This window comes from Acanthopagrus latus, chromosome 22 (genome assembly GCF_904848185.1).
Source record: "Acanthopagrus latus isolate v.2019 chromosome 22, fAcaLat1.1, whole genome shotgun sequence".
Classification (NCBI taxonomy): domain Eukaryota; kingdom Metazoa; phylum Chordata; class Actinopteri; order Spariformes; family Sparidae; genus Acanthopagrus; species Acanthopagrus latus.
The window spans coordinates 20,101,870-20,124,974 of NC_051060.1; the positions used below are offsets into that span (position 1 = coordinate 20,101,870).

At 43.3% G+C, this 23,105-nt stretch overlaps 1 long non-coding RNA gene across 1 annotated transcript in view; it reads left to right on the forward strand.

Annotated features, from left to right (window-relative positions):
• LOC119012708 overlaps positions 1-14,850 on the forward strand; it is a 76,294-nt gene extending 61,444 nt beyond the window's left edge. Inside the window, exon 4 of the long non-coding RNA XR_005072572.1 lies at positions 13,965-14,850. This is a non-coding gene — a long non-coding RNA (uncharacterized LOC119012708). The remainder of the gene's footprint in view (positions 1-13,964) is intronic.
• Positions 14,851-23,105: the final 8,255 nt, after the last annotated feature.

The following is a 23,105-nucleotide window of genomic DNA, read 5'->3' on the forward strand; positions in this document are numbered from 1 at the left end:
TGTTCCAGTAATGGGTTTTGACGAACGCAATTTTCAGTCATGAAGCAGCCTGGAAATCTGATGCTCCATTTCATATATTCGGTGGATAAAAAACAGATTCTCTCCTGAGCCAGCCACTGCTTTGTCTCACCTTTGTGTGAGTGTTTTTGTCTGTGCACTGCACTATAGCTTGAGTCCTTTGCGATGTTGCTGTCACACATTTTGTTTATGACTTAGGACGAAGTGTAGCGTCCCTGGTTTCCCCTCTGCATCTAATGATGCGGTCCTCTGCCCCAGTACCAAACAAAGCAGTAAATATCCCTCCGTTGTTTGATCCCTGAGAAAAGGAAGAGGCTTTGAACACCTTTCCTGGAACTCGCAGCAAAACAGTTGTACAGAAAACTGGGTGTTTCTTCCTCGCTGACAGAGATTTAGTAGCGTAGAGGTAATGAGCATCGACATGAAAAACAACAGCCGTTTTCACAGGTATCAGATGAATGAATGGACTCTGACCCATCAGATTAAATCTTGGGGTGCAAAAACGTGAAACTATTTTATTATGGGGGATACAAACAAAGGGAGGTATTCATATTATTGTTGTCACCCATGAGATTCAACAGCTGGTGTGCAACTAATCCCCTTAATCTGAAACTAGTGCAATGGTTTCATCTAGAGCCTTCTGTGAACGCAAGACTACTCCAAAGAAAGTCGGACATTATGCTCAACCACTTAATAAATTAGTGTTATATATAGTCCCCATACATACAAACCCGTATGGCAAACTGATTTTACGCATTTGACAAAAGATTAAGCTTTTAAAAATCTCTCTGAAAAAAGAACAAAGCACCAAAGCCAAGCTGCAGATGTTTTAATGCCACCACAAAATCATAAAGGTTCAGTGTCACCAGAACAGATATGAATATCGCAGATCTCCATGTAAAACATTAGGTCAAATTGTATAGTATAGCCTAGCATAATATAGCTGAGTTTAGTATAGTAAAGTATGGCAGCATAATATATAATAGTATAGTACTGTATAGCTTGTTTGCAGTCGTGTTATCCTGATGGTGCACAAAAGTCAGATGGGGGGCAGGAAGTGAAGAACACCTGTTGGGAATCGTTGTGAAGGGGGAAAGTGAATACACTAAAGCCTTGGATGGACTTGGCCCACAGCAGGTATCATCAGAACATTTCTAGACTCATTGGATTTTATCACTACACTTTCCTAAGTTATTTTTCCCGAGGGTTGACCGATTTGCCTGCCGCAGAGCTAATGACTTAGTCCTGCAGACCTCCTACTGCACAGCTAGCCAAATGAAGGCGCACAAGAGTCTTAAAGGCTTGAAACTATTTCTGTATTTCTTAAATTTTGGGCCAGATGTATAAAGTTGAGTTGCAAAATGATTATAACCTTCGCTTTCATTAAGTGGTCATAGCACACACGAGCACTGTCTGACTCAGCTCCTCCAGACATTAGACAGGTTTTTAATCCATATGTCTGCTGCTGTTTCTCCTTGAGTTGACTAAACTTCTCAGCTATATGTGTCACTACCTTTGGGACTTGAAAGTAGCTCTTGTGTTTTTTCCCTCATTTGACCGGTTGAAACAGCACGAAACTTTGGCATTTTTATAGCGTATTCCTTTCCGTGCAAAAATCCCTTCCTGCGCCCCATCTGCTGTTCTGTGCTGTGTAATTCTTAAATTTAGTGATGACTGGTCTATCCTATAAACTCTACTGTCACTACGATAGAACCACAAGACACAGGAGTAGATCTTTTGAAAATTTAAAGGAATGACTTCAACTAAAATTATTGTCATGAGTCTACATGAGGTGGCTCACTCGTCGGACCACTGCAAAGGGTCAGATGTCAGTTACCATGTCACCAGGTCATCCAGTACAACCTGAAAGGATCAGCCCTGAGGATGCTTGTGTAAAACAGTCCTATCCAGTTACAGAGCATACATACATATATACATACATACGAGTATAGTAATGCAGCACACACACACATGCTTGAAGACACAGAAGGCCTCATCCCAGAGGAGCAGTAGAGGATCAGAGAGCAGAGACAAGAGGATATCCATTAGGAAGTCCCTGTAATTGGGGTGCAGCGGGGGGGGGGGCAACGAGTCATGCAGAGCAGCAGCGCAGAAAACACCCGCTTTAAGACTAAATTAGAGCCCTAACATCCACACGTTTAAGATAGCCGCACAGAAAAATGTATATGAATCCTCCCGTGCTCAGCTTCTCATGGTGATATTTATCTGTCAAAACGGTTCAATCTATCCAATATGTCCCTCGTAAATCTTTTGCAGCTCAGCAAGGGTGGACGATCCCCAGATGTTGCCTTATTATTTATGCTCGGGCTCACGGGGGATAAAGAGAGCCGTGCGAGAGTGACTGCAGCAAATTGACTCATCTCGAGCCATCACGTTATCCAACTCAGCTGTCATCGGAGTCTGCTTTTATACATGTTGGACTGCCGCTGCTGCTGTGCTGGTACTTAATGCTGACTGATTCGGCACGGTAGGGGGCGACATCTGTGACAAAACACATAATATTGCTTTCTTTTTCCTTCTCTGACCAATTCCAAGAGGTCTACACCACATACAGAGAACATTTGACTTTTGACTTGTATTTACGGCTTTGATAAGTAACGCTGATTCGATTTCTGCTTAATCGCACCTCCATCCTGAAAACTATTCTCTGCTATCCATTAGCCGTCCACTTGGGAATGCAGCAGCGGGGGGGGGGTTCAAGTGTGAGGTATTGTTTTAAACCATTACAGTATCAGAATCTGTGTCACGCTCTGCCAAGTCATGACGTGTTATTTCCAGTGGGAGCATAGGTTGCACATTCACACTTTTTAGCTCTTTTCATTGGTCTTTCTCCATCTCTTCCTATCCCACTTTGTCTCATTTCCTTCTTCCTTCTTTTTTTTTGTATCTATCCATCTCACTCTTTGTCCATTAAATCCTGGCGGTCGTTATTCTCTTTCCCGTCTTTTTTATCACCCCCCCGTCCTCTCGCTCCATCCATCCATCCTCCCTGCTGTTTGACAGGGCGTGTGTGTTGTTTTTATCCCAGTGACATCGGGTCTCTTCCCAGGGCACGTCCCGGGGAACGGCCGGTTCGGCCTGATGGCTCCCCTGGGTCCTGGCCCTTCATGAGCCTCCATGTTCCCCTGCTAAATTACAACCTGTCCCACACACACACTCACACACACACACACACGCACACACACACACAAGAACCCATGGACAAACACACAAACATACAGTCCTGAACATGTAGTAAGATGCACATGAGTAGCAACAGACCTTGACACTGTATGTACAGATATGCACACATTCACACGTATGAGAAGAGAAGTACCTTTTTGCAGGAGGGTGTGGGCTATGTATGCACACACACACACACACACACACACACACACACACACACACACACACACACACACACACACACACACACACACACGTATACACACTCAGTGCTGTTTATTCAGGTATATCCTTCCTGACTTTGCCAGTAAACCTGTTGTAGTCATGTGATTATATATCAACCTTTGTGGGAAAGAAAGACAGAAAAAAAGAAAAGACAACGAAAAGAAAACAGAAGGAAAAATCAGGAAAAGGAACAAGAAGAAACAAAGATTTAAAATACAAGGGGAAAAATGATAAAAAAGGAGCAAAAAGAAATAAAAACAAGAACATTCAAAGAAGGAAATGTAAAGAAAAAGAAAATAAAAATATTATAAAAAAGAGATAACTTTCGTAACGTGGCAGCAAATCAGAAATGTATTTTGGCCCGAAACCGTTCCGTGCTTTATAAACCAACAGCAGGATTTTGAAATAGATTCTTTAACAGACAGGAAGCCAGTGTAAAGATCTAAGAACATGAGTGATGTGATCTACTTTTTTGGTTCTTGTAAGGACTCGAGCAGCAGTGTTCTGAATCAGCTGCAGCTGTCTGATGGATTTTTTAGAGAGTCCTGTAAAGACACTGTTACAGTAGTCGAGTCTGCTGAAGATAAATGCATGGACAAGCTTTTCCAAATCCTGCTGAGACATTGGTCCTTTTACCCTGGATGTATTCTCAAGGTGATAGCTGGCTGACTTTGTAAATGTCTTGGTGTGGCTGCTGAAATTCAGGTTTGAGTCCATGATTACACCGAGGTTTCTTGCTTGGTTTGTAGTTTTCGACATTACAGACTGAAGCTAGGCAGAGACTGTTGTTGATACAGTGGCACTGACTGTAGAAAAAGAAATTAAAAAAGAAAAGGGAAGGAAAAGTAAAGAAAAAGAAAGGACTATAGGGCCACAGATTTCTAAATGAATGCATGCCTGCATGGTCCTGTGAGGCTTTTCTGGATAAATATCACCGTCTGAGAGAATGAAAATGAAATAGTCGCGTCGCTGAAATGAAAGAGAAAGCCGTCTTCAATGACTCAAAGTCAGACAGATCGAAAGAGAGAGATTACTTGTCCAGAGTGAGACGGGCAGACTGAGCGACAGATAGAGAGATTGCCACGGGGCTCCGTGATAGCAGTGCTCTAATTAATAGGTTGTAAAAGCAGATGAGCGTGGAGGATGCAGGATGTCAGTGTCATTGTACAGACAGACACACACACACACACACACACACACACACGCTGAGTGAGTCTTCCCATTAGAGATAAACGCAGCCGCTCGGTGCTGAAAGGCGGAGTCATCCTTCTTCTTGATTTCGTGCAGGACGCTCCCCATAACAAATTAGAGCAGCAAATGTGGGCTTTTAGCAGAGCAGGAACCAGGGTGCAAGTTACAACATCTGTAAAACTCACACCTTGGTGACGCTGCCGTGTCGGTTTCTGAATATTACCTAACAGATGTGTTACCTAACCCTTGTATTTGGAGCAGCGGTCACCGTGACGGATGGGCTGTCCACACTGTATACTCTATTAGCCCATTAGCCCGGATTCAAATCCCTGCTAATAAACAAGCACGCTGGACACACCAGCCGACGGGCAGCAGGCCTGCAGTTCTTCTGTGCTGCTGTCAGGCTATTTTACATCTCTACTTTGACCCCTGGCAGCTTTACTACTGCTTGATAAATACACACATCAAGTATATGTCCTGCAACTCGCATATATTACCACTCCACAACTGTTTTTCACAACTAACCCTCCTAACTGAGCTCCAACTATCTTCTCCTTAGATCAGTTGATCTCTTCCCTTCTCTGCGTCTTGTTTTTTTATTCCTACAGCTTAATCTGAATTTATTGCTGTTTACGTGTCTGCGTGTTGTTTTGCAGCAACGTGCTCCTTCACTTTGTCATCTGGTGTGACAGTTTTACTAACAAGCGCCATTACAGCAGGGGAGTGTAATGTGTGCTCATTTCCTGCTACTGGGACATCTTTCAGCTCATTGTCCCCTCAGAATGGTTTTCTTCCTGTATATCAAATTGCCACTTTTTGTTTCCATAGCTGACAAAGTTTCTGATTGTGCTCGTCTGACCTGTGGAGCTCCACAAGGGTCAGTCTTGGGCCCTGTCTCGTTATCACTTTTTTTTTTCTCCAGTGGTTAAGCAGTTGTTTGTTGAGATCATCCTCCCAAGAAGGAAAACTGCATCACACATTTGAGCCCTAAAACCACATATGCTAATAATCAAATGACAAAAGGCCACTAGTAGGGGGAGTAATTATGATAGGAGTAAAGAAGAGAGGCAGATGATGTTATCGAGCACAGCCCAGTCGTCAGAATGAAATGTTAGCAGTTAATGTTTCTGCAAACCAGGCTGTTGAGAACTGGGGGGGGGGGCGACAAGGTTTCCAAGCGAGTCAAACAGAGGAGACATTGATATTAGCAACATGAGATTCATTAGCTTCACACCCAAAGCCTTTAAGTTTGTCAAGTTTTTGTCTTTCAAACTACCGAAATTGAAATTCTCCCAAAAGTTTTTATTTTGAAAGGTGCGTAGATCATTACTGCCTGTTTCCTGCTCCGAACAAAGCAAAGAACATTAATAAACATACATGACATACACAAGCATTTCCGCATTTGTAAGCACTGCACCAGCTGATATTTGAAGGAGATCTTTGGATAATTTTAAGACGTGTTTGGGGCGACTAAACCAGCTGTTTTTAACGTGACCTCAGGACAATCTTTAGTTGTGTATGTGGCAATCTAAACTGGGTATTTTAAGCCAAAGCTGGATCCTTTACGAACCCCAACAAAGTTGCTTTTGTGCCTTAACCTAACCAGAGCATATGTACAGCAAAGTCACATATGCTATTTAAAAATCTAACACAATGGTTTCAGAATGGTTTGAAGAAACGAACATCACCAACATTTATTTTGGCGATGGGATGAAGAGCATCACAGTCGGGGTTGACGGATGAATCGACAAACATCAGACTTTAACAGGGGAGATGCTAATGGTTCCAATTTTTCTTCTAACTGTCAACATTGTTGTTAAATCATGACAACAATGACTCCATAACCTTGACCACATGTTTATCAGCCATTATGATGATTTCTCTTATACATCTATCTTGTCCTATTATCTACATTGTAACCACCCACAGTTTCCATGATGAAAAGCTCCCCTGCAGTTGTCCTCCTCCTCCCTGAAAACCATCAGCCGTACACAACACCGTCACACCTTCATTTTGAAACCTGATAGAGACCTGCGTGTCAGACACTTACAGCCCTTTCTTTCTTCAGCTTCACTCCTCATAAATCATAGAGGTGTGTTTGATCTTTACAGTTTACGGAGGTACTCATAACACTAAGCCAGCACATTAGACTGTGCGTGTGTTTTATGTTTCTATGCAGCCAGGAGAGAGGGGGATCTGAAGGAGTGATGACGGGGGTCGAAGGAGGAAAATGATACCGCAGTAATCTACCTCTCCTTTCACCTCCCGCCGCTTTTTTTCCCTCCCTGCTTTTATGCATCTCCCGCTCATACCACACATGCTGGTGTCCATTTCTTTCCTCGACTTCCTCCACAGTCCCCCCTCGTTCTTTCTTTCTTTCTTTCTTGAACACAGGTTGGTGTAATAGTTAAACATATGACACACAATGACATGTTTTCAAAATGACTAGTGAGAGAATTACCTAAATTTGTGACGTGATCTGTGGAAGGCAAGAGCGGCCACGTTTGCAATTATTTGTTTAACGCCATTTTCTCAAGATCATGAGTTAATCATTTTGTTCTATCTATCTATCTATCTATCTATCTATCTATCTATCTATCTATCTATCTATCTATCTATCTATCTATCTATCTATCTATCTATCTATCTATCTATCCAACTAACTGTCTGTCCGTCTGTCCGTTTCTCAATCCATCCATCTATGCTTCACCCCCTGCCAGTTGAACACCCACAGTGTACGCTGCAGGACTTCATGATGGTCATCGACCCCTACTGGTCACCTCCAGAACAGCATCTAACTCTGACCCATGAAAGGTCAAACACTGATGCTGTGATAGAAAACACACAAATCGTGCATTTGTACAAAACGTGTTTCCAGTACGAGCCGACTCTCTCAGTCCACGGCCTCGGATGCAAACATGGATTTGTTTTAAAAATAATAGCCCTTTAGATTCGGCTTGAAATAAGGAATAAAGGACAGTTTTCTATCCAGGCTGGTCCTTTTGTCCAGATCTGCTTTCAGCTCCATCCCTCCCTCCCTCTCGCTCCCTCTCTCTCTCCATCTCCCTCTCCCTTCGGCCCACTCAAACTCCTACGCACCGCTTATCTACCTCTCACCTACATCCTCCTCTCTTCTTTTGCCTCTCTTTCTAACTCGTCTGTTAACACACACACACACACACACACACACACACACACACACACACTTCTCTAAGCCCCTCACCACCAGCCAATCATTGATGCTGCTTTGCCAGGATCCACAACAACAGCGTCCTGTTATAACTTCGTATCATATGAAGGAAAGAACGGACAGAGAGAGAAACTGGGTGAATGTTTCCTATGCGTGTCATTTTGACCACAAACCACAAACTGCAGGTGACAGTATCTGTATCAATATTTTCATCTTCACTCTAAAACATTGAAGAATAAGGAAATGAGAAAAAACACCAAAATAAAGACTTTCCTGCATAAGGATCAGCTTGTTATTAGCCTGAGAGATATTTCCATAGAAACCCTTAAAAACTGCAGTTTTCCTTATGAATATCACCCCACTATTCACAGCGCCAGAGATGATAGCCGGGTTGCATAAATGCATATAATTTACATGGGGAAACACACACACACACACACACACACACACACACACACACACACACACACACACACACACACACACGCGCGCGCGTGCACACACACACACACACACGAGGGTAAGGCAGTGGAGTGGCTCCCATTTACACACGACTGTAAATTACCCAACACTTCTCAATCAATTATTCATAATCCGTAATTAATTATGAAACGATCAGTAATCCAACACCAGTCCACTCGGCTTGTGGTTGCCTAGTAACCATGACCCACATTAAATGCCACCATTGTTGCCCGTAACCAGAGCACCAATTTTTTTTTTTTTTTTTCCCCATAGGGCATCGGGCCTGGGGGTATTATAGTGGATAGTAACTAACGTGTGTGTGTGTGTGTGTGTGTGTGTGTGTGTGCGCGCACGCAGAATGAATGCGTGGATGCCCGGGTTGTACGCGTGCGGCCATATCATACCGGTTGCTTTGAAGGGTTGATCACACAGGGTAAACAAGCGAGGCTGATTAATAATGCAGTATTTTGGCTCGTGAGTTGTGGCCTGCTAGAGACCACTAATGGGACACGCCACGGGGAGCACGAGCAAAGAGCACGGCGCTCGCAGCCAGACAATGATGCTATAACACGTCTACGGGGACACATAACCGCACAGCGCGCTACTTTGCCGGCACTTGTCCTGGAACTGCATCAGCAAGTTCCCCGTATGGTGCTCTGGAGGCCCCGAATGAATGATTTATAAAAGAGTTTTGGGGTTGTTGAGTGGCCATTTTTTTTTAGGGTGGAGAGCGCACAGTAGATCACTTTCCCCGCACTTTACCACAACTGCGCGTTGAGAATTGACCGCCCGTGTCCTTTTTTTTTTTTTCCTGTCTCTCTCTACCTCTACTCCCTCTCATTATCTCTCTCTTTGCTCCTCCAAATTCAACATCCATCGCCGTCCTCTTTAAATGCAACTTCCACATCCTTTTTCCACACCAGGAGATAAACACAGCCTGTAAATATAGAAGCTGTGTTTTTTACTGTCAAACCATGTCAGTGACATGTAAAAATATCCTTTCGATCAGGGGAACATCCTGCCTCCAGTGAGAAAACGTAGCGTGTTTGTTTGCATGTGTGTGTGTGTGTGTGTGTGTGCGCCCTGCTCCTGCGAAGAGGTAGCCGGCAGTCGGCTTTTTTATTTTCCACAGTGTGAATCTGTGTGGGCCTGTGTGGGAGGCGTAAGGGAGACAAAGGTGAGAGGAAGTAAGGAAAAAAATTCAATGACATAAGAGAGATAGAGAAAAAAAAAAATGAAAGAGAAAGAGGGAGAGAAGTGTAAAGAGTAGAGAGAAGGAGGTGGGTGGGTGGGCGGAGGTGGAGGTGACGGGGAAGCGGTGAGCACCGTGTGACCAGACTGAGGTTCCTTCCTCACCAGCCTGAGAACCAGGAAGTAGAGCTGCTTGTTCTTGCATTATTGGGACTAACAGGAAATGCAGAGGTCTTCAGGAGGGGTAAAGTGTGTGTGACCGTGTCTGTGTGTGTGTGTGTGTGTGTGTGTAGGCGGTGGCTTGTTGTTGTTTCAGCTAATGCACCTGAATTAAGACAACTACGATTAAAATCAGTTTGAATAACGATGTGTATGTTGAAAGGGTTCTCATAAAGAACTTCTTAGCTGGCTGCAGTTCCGTTTTAGTTTCTTTAAGCTTGTTATTGTTTTGGACTTCCGATATACCGTCCACTCTTCCCACACTCATCAGCTTTGTTTTCCAGCAGCAGGCAGCAGTTATTTACAACAAAAAGGCTCTGATGAAACATACAGTTCACTATCTGCCCGGCACAATACGGCTACGTTAGCGCCTAGCTGGTGATCCACCATCGAGCAATGCTTGTGAGCATCTGTCGCCATAGTTGATGCAATGTGTCCCTCTTGGCCCGACTGAGTGTGGAGACTTGGCGGTGGAGCCCATCGGTGACAGAAGTCACTCTGATTGGCTGCTCAGGAAAAAAGCTGTTTCAGCCGGTCACTGTAGGATCCATGATTTCACCCATTTAGCACAGTTTCTTCTTATTTTTTGCATCCGCCACTCTACCAGGGATATTTACAACTGCTTTTGCTATTGAGTTAGAAATAATAAGAATAATTTAGACACTGATAGGATGTCAGGGTTGTTTTTCATCTTGTTTCAGAGGTATTTCAGGCAGTTTTTTGTCTGTGGGAGAGAGGAGCTCCCGACAGCGCAGACTTTAAGCTTTTTAACTCCCAGATCCTATTTAAAATTGAAGGAAGGGAAGTAAACATGAAAGCCTAATAGGTCCCGAGGAGCTCAAACAGAGCGTCTCAGACAGAAGGAGAATCAAATGCAGCTGTATGAGAGAACTGATGTAAACCTGTACTTGTAGTAACCCAAAATAAAATTACAAACCTGAAAATGAGCGTTATATGTCACCTTTAACATGAGTCTATCTAATGAAATCCTGTGGTTTGCAGAAAAAACAGCCCGGGGCGCTTTTGTAGCTGCCAAAATTAAATAACTCTAGTGTGCGTCATGGCCATAACAGAGGGAAAAGTCTCTCTCCGACTTTGACTCAGCTGTTGGCCATCTAAAGAACACATGAATCTTATACCAAACCCCTGCACGGCCATCTTTACCTTAGAGTCTGCACTAATTGTTATTTATGGGCCCTCTCTTTCTTTTTTAGGTTTTCAAATAGTTTTGATATGATACTCCAGGGATGTTTGTGCTTTTGTTGCCCCTTTCAGACAAGCAGAGAAACACAAAGCCAGTGATTCAGCGCCAGATGTTTAAGTTTTTTTGATCTTTTGCCCCACTTTTATACAGCAACCCATCAAATAATGTCGGTGCTTTCACATCCTCCAAAATGTCATTGACTCAAATCCATCCAGCCAAGTTCCCTCAGAGATTCCCTCTTTTGATGAGAGTGATGAAAATTAGTCTGCAACACATCATTGGGGAGCCGTCGCTTTAGGCTACGCCAGGCATGTCGCAACCATCAGACTCTGTGTGGATACGGGGGTCTTGCTCTGATTGTTTCTCTACTCCTGGGCTGGGTTCCTTTTTGTCTCCGCGTACGCAGCATTTCCTCTACGCGTTTTCCAGCTGAATAAATGGACGATATCTAGAGGGAGATGTTGGATCAGTGGCTGTAGCCTGCGATGTGGGCTTCCAGCAAGCCAAGAGATCATCAAAATAATCACTGTTGCCTGTGCAAACAGTGTGCAGGTGCTCAGGCACAACACAAGATGAGACAGGGCCCCCCACGCCAGCTCGCAGGGGCCAGGGAGCAGCAGGTTGCCTTGGGAACCCCTCGGCTCCCTCTTTCTTGTCATTACTCCTTTTGCACACTCCCCCTTTTTAATCTGCACCATGCTTTTCAGTGACAACCCCCATCCCCCTTGATATATACACACAATACATGCATGCACACACTCACATATAAAGAAGCCGTGACACACAAGTAGGCAGGCGAGGAAATATGAGTACAAGCGCGCACACACATGCACGAACATCAGGCCTATAAAGATGCCATGCTATTATATCCGTCACTGAGCCTGTAAACCCTCTATCAATCTGTCCGTGCCTGCGCCGTATTTGGATTTCTGGCAGGAATTGAATAAAGGCATTGTAAAAGAGTATCCCTTGTACTTGATTTATTAATCATAAAACAGCTTCAGAAATGCAAACGTATCTATTCTTAAACACAGTCCTGATACGATTGCAATCTCTTCTGTTTTTGGTGTTTTTCTTCGGCTTGTTTTTGTTGAACCCGCCCTTGTCTTCCTCGCTCTTAGCCTCCATTACAGCATAATCCAAAAAAAAAAACCTCCTTGAACGACCCCAGACCCCTCAGGTCTCCACACCCATCCCCCCACCACCTTTGTCAAGCCATACATTTTACTTATGTATACATAATATATACAACACTCAGGTCACCCGGCTGAGGATGTGACCTCAGTGCAGAGCTCGCCCCGATTGCCCATTCAAGAGCAGAGGGAGCCGGGGTGAAATGATGTTGGCAACCTCCGGCTGAGTGCCCTGGCTCATCACCAAGCGCAATGTCTGCACTTGAGCTCCTCAAGCTCAAACCGTTCACATAGTAAATCTTCCCTGAAATAATGAAAAGCAACCTGTTTTCGCTCCAAGCCGCGCGCGTAAATCAAAGCACGAGTGTAAGATTTGGACAAAGTGCATGTTTTTCTTTTGATAGAAATGTTCATTTTATGCGCTGTGAATGCAGGCCCGGAATATTACAGTGATACATCAGCGCCGCTCTGCAGCCTGTGGTATGATGTTTTCTGTTTTGCTGAATTCTGGGCTTGATTAAACAACGTTTTGACTGCAGTATATCAAGAAATTATTGAATGTGTTTCGTGATATCCTTGGCTCCAGGCGCAGACAGCACTCAGGGCTGTATGGGCGTTGTGCTTAACACTGGAACTCTACTGCCTCTCAGTGGGCAGCGGCTGACTCAGTGGAAGATCACTTTGATCCCACATCTGGAGCTGAGAGCGGACTGGACAGCGTGCAAACATGGAAATTATAGGAATAAGAAAGATGATTTGATTTTAACCAGAAAAAAAAGCTTCTTGTTATTATACAGTCACTGCATTGATTGATTAGTCAACTAGTCTAACAACAAAAAGGAAAATTATCTTGATAATTGATTTATTGTGGTACAGTACAAATACCCCAGATTTTCAGGTGGGAGCTTCTTAAAGGAGCACTATGTAGCTTTAGAGAAGAATTTTAATATTTCATAATACCAACCCAAAAATATGTATTTTTCTCATAACTGAATAAACAAGCTTTTCTTGAAGGAAAATAAGGTCCCAGAACACTGTTTGAAGCTGGAAAGGTGGCTGGAAAGGTGGCAGCTATATATATACAAATAAGTGAAACAGTATGAAAATGTGTCGTCATTTAAGGTCAGTTTGTTTATCCAGTCATGAAAACAAAGAGAGTTTGTTTATTTGATGTAAGCATTTACTCCTAATTTTTTTGTTTTTGTTTTATGTGATATTAAAGTTAACATGTTTGGGCTTCAGACTGAACAAGTTATCTGAGGACATGGACTTCTGGGATCTTGTGATGGCCATTTTTCTTTTATTTCTTCTTTTACTATTTTCTAACATTTTTCAGATTGGATTGAACAATCAAGAAAATTGTTTCCAGATTAGATGAAATAATGAAAATAATCGTTATTGACAGCTGTATGGTGGCCACGCTGTGTTTTAAGTGCACAAATTCCTTAAAATTGGCATTTCATCCGAAACATAAACTTGACATCCCCTTTCTTTTTAGCAGACATGTGATTTAAGTTACTCAGATCCATTTTTCAGCACCAGCGATGGGGAATCCACTTGAGCTTAAATTTCCAATACGCCTTAAAGATGAATTCACAAACAATAGATGGTGACATGTTGCTGCTGCCGAGGTGAGCTTACCTTCATGTAGGATTTCAAAATCCAAATCTCCTGTATGTTTTTTTTTGTATGGGAGGTGCCAGCTGTAGTCTAAACTCATGTAGGGAGTTGTCTAGGTCAACACACGACACTCCTGGTTATCTGGCTGACACTGAACACACACACCCACCCACCCACACACACACACACACACACACACTAGCACACATCCAGTCATTTTGGGTCATGGGAACGCGACGGTGCGCTCACGCTGTGTTTATTCTGTATGGTTTCCTATTTGAATGTGTCCTTCTCACGGGACTGTTAATGGCTTCCTCTTTCCCAGGGCAGGGCAGTGTGATCAGACCTTATCCAGGTCATGCCAGGAGGGCAGGAGGTACCAGGAAGAATGAAGTAAGTCCTCCGTCCTCCTCAAGGACTCCTTCTTCCAAGGTTTATCCAGGAATTGAAAGAGCAGCCCTGCCTCAAGATATATGAACTGTGATTCCTGAGAGCCCGAGTGCTTGTTGGAGAGGGTTTTTCGTGGCTTGTTGTTGTTGGCGTTATTCTATGCATTCATGCATTATGTCTGTGATTGTGCTGGAAGTGGAATACCTCATGGAATGCAGGGATTGAGAAAAAACAGTGAAGGGCAATCCCACCCTTATTTGTAGTCACATCGTGTTCTGTTAACTTTTAATGCAGATAAATGCTGAATGATTTAAGTGTGTGCGTGTACTCAGGTATGCTGTGATGGGAGGTCTTATCCCTTCAAATATGTAGCCCGAAGGTAAAAAGGATGTATCTTAGTGGAGAGCTGCAGGGGGAATTGGCTCTCCAAATGAATGCAAACGTGACATTTCGGGTTGAATAATCTTCAGCGGTCTGGACAAATGTTGACATTTTGTGAAAGTGATCCAACTACAGAGACTGACAGTAAGCCATGCTTGTATCCCGCTTTCGTCTCAGCTGGAACTTTTAACACACGGGAAGATAAAAAACTCTGTCCTGTGGAATACCAATCAGAAGAGCTCAGAGGTGGAGGAGGTACTCAGATCTTGCACTCTAGTTAAGGTAGCGATGCCACAGTGGAGGAACACTACAAGGAAAACAGGTTACAAGTAGAAGACATGCATTCCAATTCATACTTAAAGGAGCAACGTTTTACAGTGGGCCCAGGGCAATTTGGGAAATTAAGCTCGTCTTAGTTCATTAAAAGAGAGAAATTTGAATTCAGAAAGTGTGCAATTGTATTTTCTGTTTAATAAGGAAAGAAGGATTGTCTTTATATTTTGATAATTTGTTCATTGATTAGACTAAAACGACCTGGAGCTAGCTGGTTAGCATCCCAACATTCATAGATATCCGTGCAATTCAAGACATCTTAAAAACTCTTATTTCTTCACATTCTGGTGATCATTTTAGTCAGGTTTTAAGGTTTTGAGTCAAAATTCCTCCATATTGCACCTTCAAATGTGTAATTTCACTTAATATTTGAAATATTTTGAACTGAAATTCATTCACATTAACATTAAAAAAGCTTAAAGCACCAAATGTAAAAGTTCTCATCATGCAGAATGGCATATCACAGAATAATGTAAGTTATAATGTGACTAATTATTGGTGCTTTCATGTGTTCATAGTTTTAATGTTTATGCTGGTAAAGATTTGATTACTTTATGTTATTAAATTCCCCTCCCCTGTTTTGTGTTATTAAACTAAATCCAAAAAGTAACTAGTATGTAAAGTCAAAGTAAAAATAAATGTAGTGGAATAAAAAGTGCAATATTTGCCTCTGAGGTAGAGTGTGAGTAGAAGTAAAAAAGAAGCAGGAAATACTCACATAAAGTGCCTCAAATCTGTGTTTAAGTACTGCTTGTGTGGATGTACTCACCACCACTGGAACGCATGTAGATCAGAGTAGGAGAGTAGGCGTGGAAGGGCTTTTCACCACATGAGGGAGCTGTTGGTAGGTGATTGCCACTTTGTCAAACAATAGACAGGAGCAGAGAAGCAGTGCTCCAGAACATATGATCCATAAAGGCAGGAAATAAAGGGAGGAGGCAAATGGACGTTGTATTAAATATGTCCATCCTGCATATTCACACATTTCTGCTCACATAGCTCGGAGCACAGGATCGCTTCCACACATTCACAGAGGACCCTGGAGGACGTTTGGTACTCAGCGTTGCTTCATGAAGGAATGATAATGGCCCCAGACACCATAGATTAGAATAGCTCACACCAGCAAATGGATTTCAATGTTAACTTCAGAATTTGCAGCTGCCCCCGGGGGTGCAGAGGTGCCCGCGGTTGAAATGGGAGTGAAATGAAACATGATAGGCACTTTAACTAGAGAAGTGAGGTAAAAAACTGCCACTGGTATCTCATTAAAAACCCCAACGTTTAGTATGGACTATATTAGGGGCTGATATTGATCTGGCCGAGCTGTGCACCTGGATCGATCCCTCCGGTGAGGGGCCTGCTGGGTAATATCCCCTGCCCGGTAGGTGCTGAGATTAAAGGTCACCCCCCCCCCCCCCTTCTACTTTCCTCCTGCAATCCGTTAATTTTCTCATCTACACCTGTCTCAATCCAGACGTCTTCCTCTGGCTCTCATTTAGATTGCATTTTTATTATTCACAGCTGCCTCTTATCCTCCGCAGACAGATATCCCGATGCCACCGAGATAAACATCGTTACCACTAATTGTGCTGGTCAGATTATCTGCACTGTTATATCGCCGCCCTAAATGGCAATCAGAGGTATTTTCTCACTAAGTTAGCTCCGAAGATGAAGTGGTAATTGGCGAGCGCCAGGCATAGATGGTTAAGTGAGCGATCTGATGGACCTGCTCATTCTCTTCTGTGCAAACCTCTTGAATCTGGACCATTTACTCTGACGGAGCTTCTAATGATTTTCTATAACAACGGATCAAATAACAGTTTGTAATATGGGTTGTTTGTATTATCACTTAACTCCACAGGGCCTTTTTTAGCATCATTCAGCTAATTGTTTTTGTTACACGGCTACAATTTTACTGTAACTACAATTTTACTGTCGCTGCTCGTGGAGCATTGTCTTCCAGTGCAGCAGTAAGAGAAAATGCCATGAAACCACACTGTGCACTTCCTGCTAAGCATCAAAAGAGCTAGTCAGACTCACTGGATGTAGACTGTGGGTAAAGCTCTGCCACTGGTCCTCTATTTCAGTTGACACTTTCCTGCTTGTTATTATTTTAAAAATCTCCTCCTCTCTGCAACAACAACAACAACAACAACCTCCGGTACAAAGCCAGCAGCTCTTGAGTATCTTAAGTTAGAAAATAATGCACTACACTGAAGAGTGCCCACAGAATCTCCCCCCAAAAAAACACAGACAGGTAGCGTTGTTTTTGCAAACAAACCCCACAATAGATCATATTCACACAGTGACGATGCTCCTCTGCTCAGGGTGGCAAGGACAGGCTTCCAGTCATGTAATCTGAGCAAATCTGATAAACTGTTATCATTTCACCTCCCGCTGATCAGTTGGCACGTGGTAAATTGATAACAAAGTGTCGGTCCCCTTATCTTTATTCAAGGAAGTGAGTTTGGGTGGAGCTCATGTTGGTGATGAGCAGACAAGGATACAACATTTCCCTCAGGTGTTGGTGGCTTAGCAAAATTGGCTAAAGGGAGAGCCAAATGTGGACGTACGTTCATAACTCTGCCGGAAACAGGACTCAGGAATATTGCTCTGTATCTGTATGTTGACACCTTATGGCATTTATGTTCCTTCTGATATGTGCCTCTCCCTGAAGTCAGTAAGTAGGTTAATAGTTTCAGCCAACCAAAAGGTAAAAAAAAAAAAAAAACGGAGAGAGAGGAGAGAGAGACATATTCATTAGCGTCCCTGGCTAGCTCCTAGCTCTGCAGTTCCAGTTCGTGGTGTGTGACCGCGAGGCTCCAGCCCAGCCGAGCCAAGCCATTAACATAACTGACATGGCGCTATACTGACTCCGCTACTAATGAAATGTCGATACAGACCACCATCTACGATAATCAAATGTTAATTGAGGAAGTGATGGATTGCGGCTGCAGGGTTTGGCCCCAATTTATCTCCCTTTTTCTTTTTCTTTTTCTTTTTTTTCCCCCTGTGTGTCTCCTCCTGCTTGTGTGGAGCAAATGAAAGAAGTGTCAAAGCATGTAGAGACTGTGTTGATGCTCCTGTGCACTTCCCACAACCTACGCCAAAGGTAGAGTGTTTGTGTGTCTTGTTTCTAAACCTAGAGCTCTCTTTTTGATTTGCACCCTCCAGCCCACCGTGCCTAACCTTTTGTGAGAGGCTGTTGAGGCTTAAGATGCAGGGGTTAGTGCATAAAGTTTGACAAATGAGAGACATAAAAAAAAAAAAAAAGATCAGACAGGCTGGCAGTAAGTCCACATGGGTGAGTTCACCTCTAGATATAATCTTCTTGAAAGCTCCTGGTGGGTGGCGGTGCCCTTTAAGACAATAAACAGAACCACAACTATATTCATCTTCCTCCTCATGAGTGCTGCCGCATTAGCTCCGGCTCCCGGCTTGGAAATAAACTCGCTTGTGTCTTTGGATAGCGGGGATAAAGATAAGTAGTGGAGCACACTGGGGTCATTAGTGGTATGGAGGGAGAAATGGAAAAGGTTAGTAATTCTTGCTTGTGTTAATTGGCTATCAGCATTAATGAGATGCAGCGGCTGAAGAGAAGAGGAGGGAGGTTTAAGCGGCGGGTGCAAAATGTCACGAGCAAGGTCAACGCACCTAAGAAATGGAAATGTCGGGGTACTTTTTTTGTGTACATATGAGTAATGGTGTGTCTGGGTCTGTCTGAGTGTGTGTGTGTGTGTGTGTGTGTGTGTGTGCGCGTCCTCCCAGCCTGCAGTCTGCGTGCAGATTCATATCTAGTGAGAAATTAGATACTCTGTCTTGTTAACATCGACCTTTAGCATAATTACTATTACTGCTAATTACAACCTCCCTCCCCTCCGCTGTGCTGCACCCAACACACACACACACACACACACACACACACACAAGCACACACACGCACAAACACACACGCACGCTTGCCACCCTTGCCACAGGGTATAAAATAATGCATTTCTTATCCCCCACCTCCATTAATGAGGAGTTGTACATTTGCAAACAGGACACGTGTTGCAAACATGGGAATCATATATGAGCTGCAGCATAAAACTTGCTATATGATCCGTCAGTGAATCGCTGCTGTTGGGGGAAAACGTGCGCCGGAAAAAGATGTTTTGACTTAAACCAATGCGTGAGCGCTCGTCATACTTGCTTAGAGCTTTTCCGTGTGTTTACCTCCACATGTTTCACACATAGCTGCTCATATGTAAACATAGCGGCTGCTTACAACCCTGCAGCGGCCCCCGTGAGATGAGTGAATTATTTATGTTTTCTATGCTGCGTTTGCTGTGCATAACATACCTAATATCTCCAGTGTTACTTTTCAGTATCCATTTGTCAAAAAGGAACAGTTCCCTCAGGGATGGGTTGGGTTACTTTGGAGTTAAGTCAGTTATTTGCGTAATTGCACTGCATTCAGCATATTCATCAATACAGTTAGTTGAGTAATATTACCCTTACACAAACAGCAGTGGCGCATATTACAGGTGCACTGGTTCTTGTAGAGGAGCATCCCTGTCTGTTTACCTTCAGTGTAAATAAAAGGGAATAAAAACTCCATTATCATCATAAAATTAATTAAACAAGGTTCAGGGTTTAATATTCTTGTACTTGTTATTCGACAACACAGGGTTCAGCAACAAAATGCAGGTTGTATTCCCTTTATGCTGCACAAGACTGCTATTACTAGTAGCTGCTCCACAGTCTGATGTTACAGCAGCAAGTGCTTGTGTATCTTCTGTCAGATGGCAGCAGGGTGAACAGACTGTGGCTGTGATGGGTGCTGTCTTCACCTACTGATGTGGAAAGGGGTCTTTCTTCTAAAATCGACAATCAGCCCCTTGATTCTGTTGACATCGATCAGTAGATTGTTTCTCTGTGTGCATCTCTGCAAGACTGTCGACTTCCACCCGATAGGAACCCTCATCATTTTTTTGTGATGGGGCTGATGGTGGTGGTGTCATACGTAACAGAGTTCGCCTGATGCCTTGGGGAGTGTGGTCGTCCTTGTACAGTGGGCACACAGCCCGAGTATAAAATAAGTTACCACTAACAAAACTGGCGACCTGAGAGGATTTCCATATTGCCATATTTTGAAGAAGTAATCAAAAAGGTAATCAAGTAATCCTCTTTAATGTACACATCTGGGCTGATTAAGTAATCCTACATGACTCTGCTCCAGACCTCACATGGACGCTCAGGCCGGCAGTGATTTTCCAAAACATGCTTTATTGTCTTTGCCTGATATGAATCATATTGCAGACCTTTTTGTCTGCTTCAGCAGTCAGCACAGTGTGATGTAGTTCTACGCAGAGTCAGTGGGGGGCAGTGAATATCAGCGTGTCAGCACGGCTCCGCTGTAAGACTGAAACTGGGAGAGCATTAAATAGAAATATAATGGAGTGAATGGTGTTTCCTTTCCTCCAGCTCTGGGCTTGAGTGGTGATGGCAGGTCATTTACAGTAGATTTAAAGTTGACGTCCAGTTTGATGGTCCAGTCCAGTCTCTGGGGACCTCTGCACCTCCGAAGACATTTGATGAAAAAAAGCCAGAGAACTGGGAGTGGGTGAGCACAATCTAGCACCTAAGACTCCTGCAGAGTGCTAAAGAAGGTGAGAGAATGGAGGACGTGCAGCCAGGATAATCCAGGTGTTTGAGTGTGTGTGTGTGTGTGTATACTGTGTATTGGTCATGTGTGCTAACCCTCCTGTCTGTTTTGATTTGTACGGAACTCCGACCTCCATCAATCACAGTTGAGCCTGCCAGTCTGGGTTGAATGGCCAGAAGAAAGTGGTGCTAGCCCAGCTGTCTGCTACAGTAGCTTACAAAACTAAGACACACACACACACACACACACACACACACACACGTATTTATAGTATATGAACACACACACAGTCACACGTGGCCTTATGGAGTCCAACAGCAGACCCATAAATCAGCCCCCTTCACACTCCTGAAGGACAAAGAGGATAAAATGAAATTCTTCACTCATATTTCTCCCTCACTTGTCACATTGTGCGTTGTGTAAGAAACATAAATTTGTTTACTTGTTCTGGCTGATTTACAGAAGAGCGCGACATAACATCACATTAATCATTTTCCTCTTTTATTCCCCCCGCGGTGGCTGCTGCTGACAGCTCTGTGGGTACATTGTTGGGGAGGTGTTAGCAGTGCGGGCTTTCTGCTGCTGAGGCAGTACTGAAGAAGGATTTAGTACAATGTGAGCTATTGTGCACAACTGTGGGGAGGAGCACTTACTTTGTTGGTGGGAGGGTTTGAATCTAAAGATGGACACACTATAATAGCACTAAAATGCTATTTACAGCAGGAAATTGTCTGGTTTCTTGTGTAGGGTAAACACTGGAAGTCAGCTCACGGACAAATGACAAAGCCACCCTCAGGACCCTCAGTTTTATCTGTTTTTGGCTCCTGTCTCTTTAAGGCCCTGCCCCTCTAAATACTCGATGTGCTCTGATTGGTCAGCTTGCACACACCTGAGCCGGCACCGCTAACAACAATATAGCAGCTGTGCTTAATTCATTCTTACATGCCAGACTAGCATTTAATTTAGCAAATATTTGACATGGTGATACAGAGTGATCACCAGATTAAAGGCAAAACTACTGACGAGGCGTTCAAAGAGCAGTGTTTTCTGTGGGAGAGAAGAGCTTCCAAACTTTTTTACATCTGAAATCTTGTATACACACAAGAACCCATGTAACACACTGAGAGAAAGGATAAAAATGAAAAAGCATAATATGTCTGCTTTAATTAAATGTTTGGCAAGAAAAGCAGCTATCAGTCATCTGACTTGAATGGAATAAGCAGGCTTTTCTTTCGGCTTTAATCTCTTTTTTGGTGGTTTTCTTTCCAATGTTGGTGCCTCTTTAAAAGAAAAAAAAAAAAAAAATCTAATGTATAAAAACACCATTAAACACAATTTCATATCAGCTTTGTATAATTGGAATTAATTATCCAACTGATGCGTGCGTATCAGTTAATGAAGGCGTGTTTTGATATGAAGCCAGGATATGGGTAAATTAAACCTCAAGATCAAACAGAAATTAACACATCAAATGTAAACTCTTTAAACATAAAACAGTAGAGATTTACTTCAGAGAACTCACTGCAGAAAATGAATGTGGACCTTTTAATAGACAGTGGTGGTTTCATGGTTGGAAAGACTCTTCCAAAAACTCTGCAGAGGTTTGACATTGGGTTGTTGTCCTGCATAAGCTCACTTTGCATAAGTCACACCAAGCATGAGCCCTAAAATGTGATGTAAATGCAATGCACCCTGGTAGAGATGTTGTGTGTGCTGAGGGAGGAGGAAACTGAGATGATTATTCAATAAAGCAGCTAAGGAGGAAGTGGCTGGGGAGTAACTGAGAGGACAAAATGGAGGAAAAAATATAAAAAACTGGAGGGAGAAAATGATCCAACCATCCATATCAACCAGAGGATTTTTAAAAACACCTGTCCAAGGGGACACTTTAAGTATCTAAAAATAGAAAATCATCGAGCCTACGGCGCCCTCCTCCTCCTTCTCCTCCTCCTACTCCCCCGGCCTCCCGAGACTGTATCTCAGACAGCAATGGTAATTGGTTCTGAGAGTTTTTTGCACCAACACTTTTAAATGAATTTGTGAGGCAAACATTTGTGGCGCCCCCCGAGGAAAGTGAGTCTTTGTGTGGGCGCCTCTCCCGCCTTAACCTCGGGGCTCGGCTGGCTTTGGCTGCCTCCAGCTGCCTGGCTGTCATCAAAGGTGAGATGCAGATACATCAGCCATTCAGCCCACAGCACAGCCAGCCAGACAGAAGGAGAAAGATTTGGGGAATGTGGCGCAGGGTGTTTAGAGGCAGTTGATCCGGCACACTGGGCACACAGACATTTGAGAGCTTCCCCAAGCTTTTTGTGATTTCTGGGGTTAGGCTTGGAGAAAGCATGGTGTGGGTCGCCAGTGAAGTGAAACAATGAGCAGAGGATTAAACATGAGAACAAGCTTTAATTTTATAAGCTTTCATTACATGACCACACCGGATAATCCACACCATACACAGCTGTGATGCATTTTTTAGGTTCTGTGCGTATTTCTTTGCAACACCATATTACCAGTAGTACAGAACTTGTGAGATCAACAATATGAGATTCATCCAATCAAATTAGCATAGAATTGCTTCAACTGACTGATTTGACCTTAGATAACACGTGTAATTTAGGAACTACCAACCACAACAATCACCAAACTTTGTGCGATTGCCTCGGTCAGACTACACAATGGCTTTGCTGTTCACATAACACAACTTTCTGTCTTGTAAGG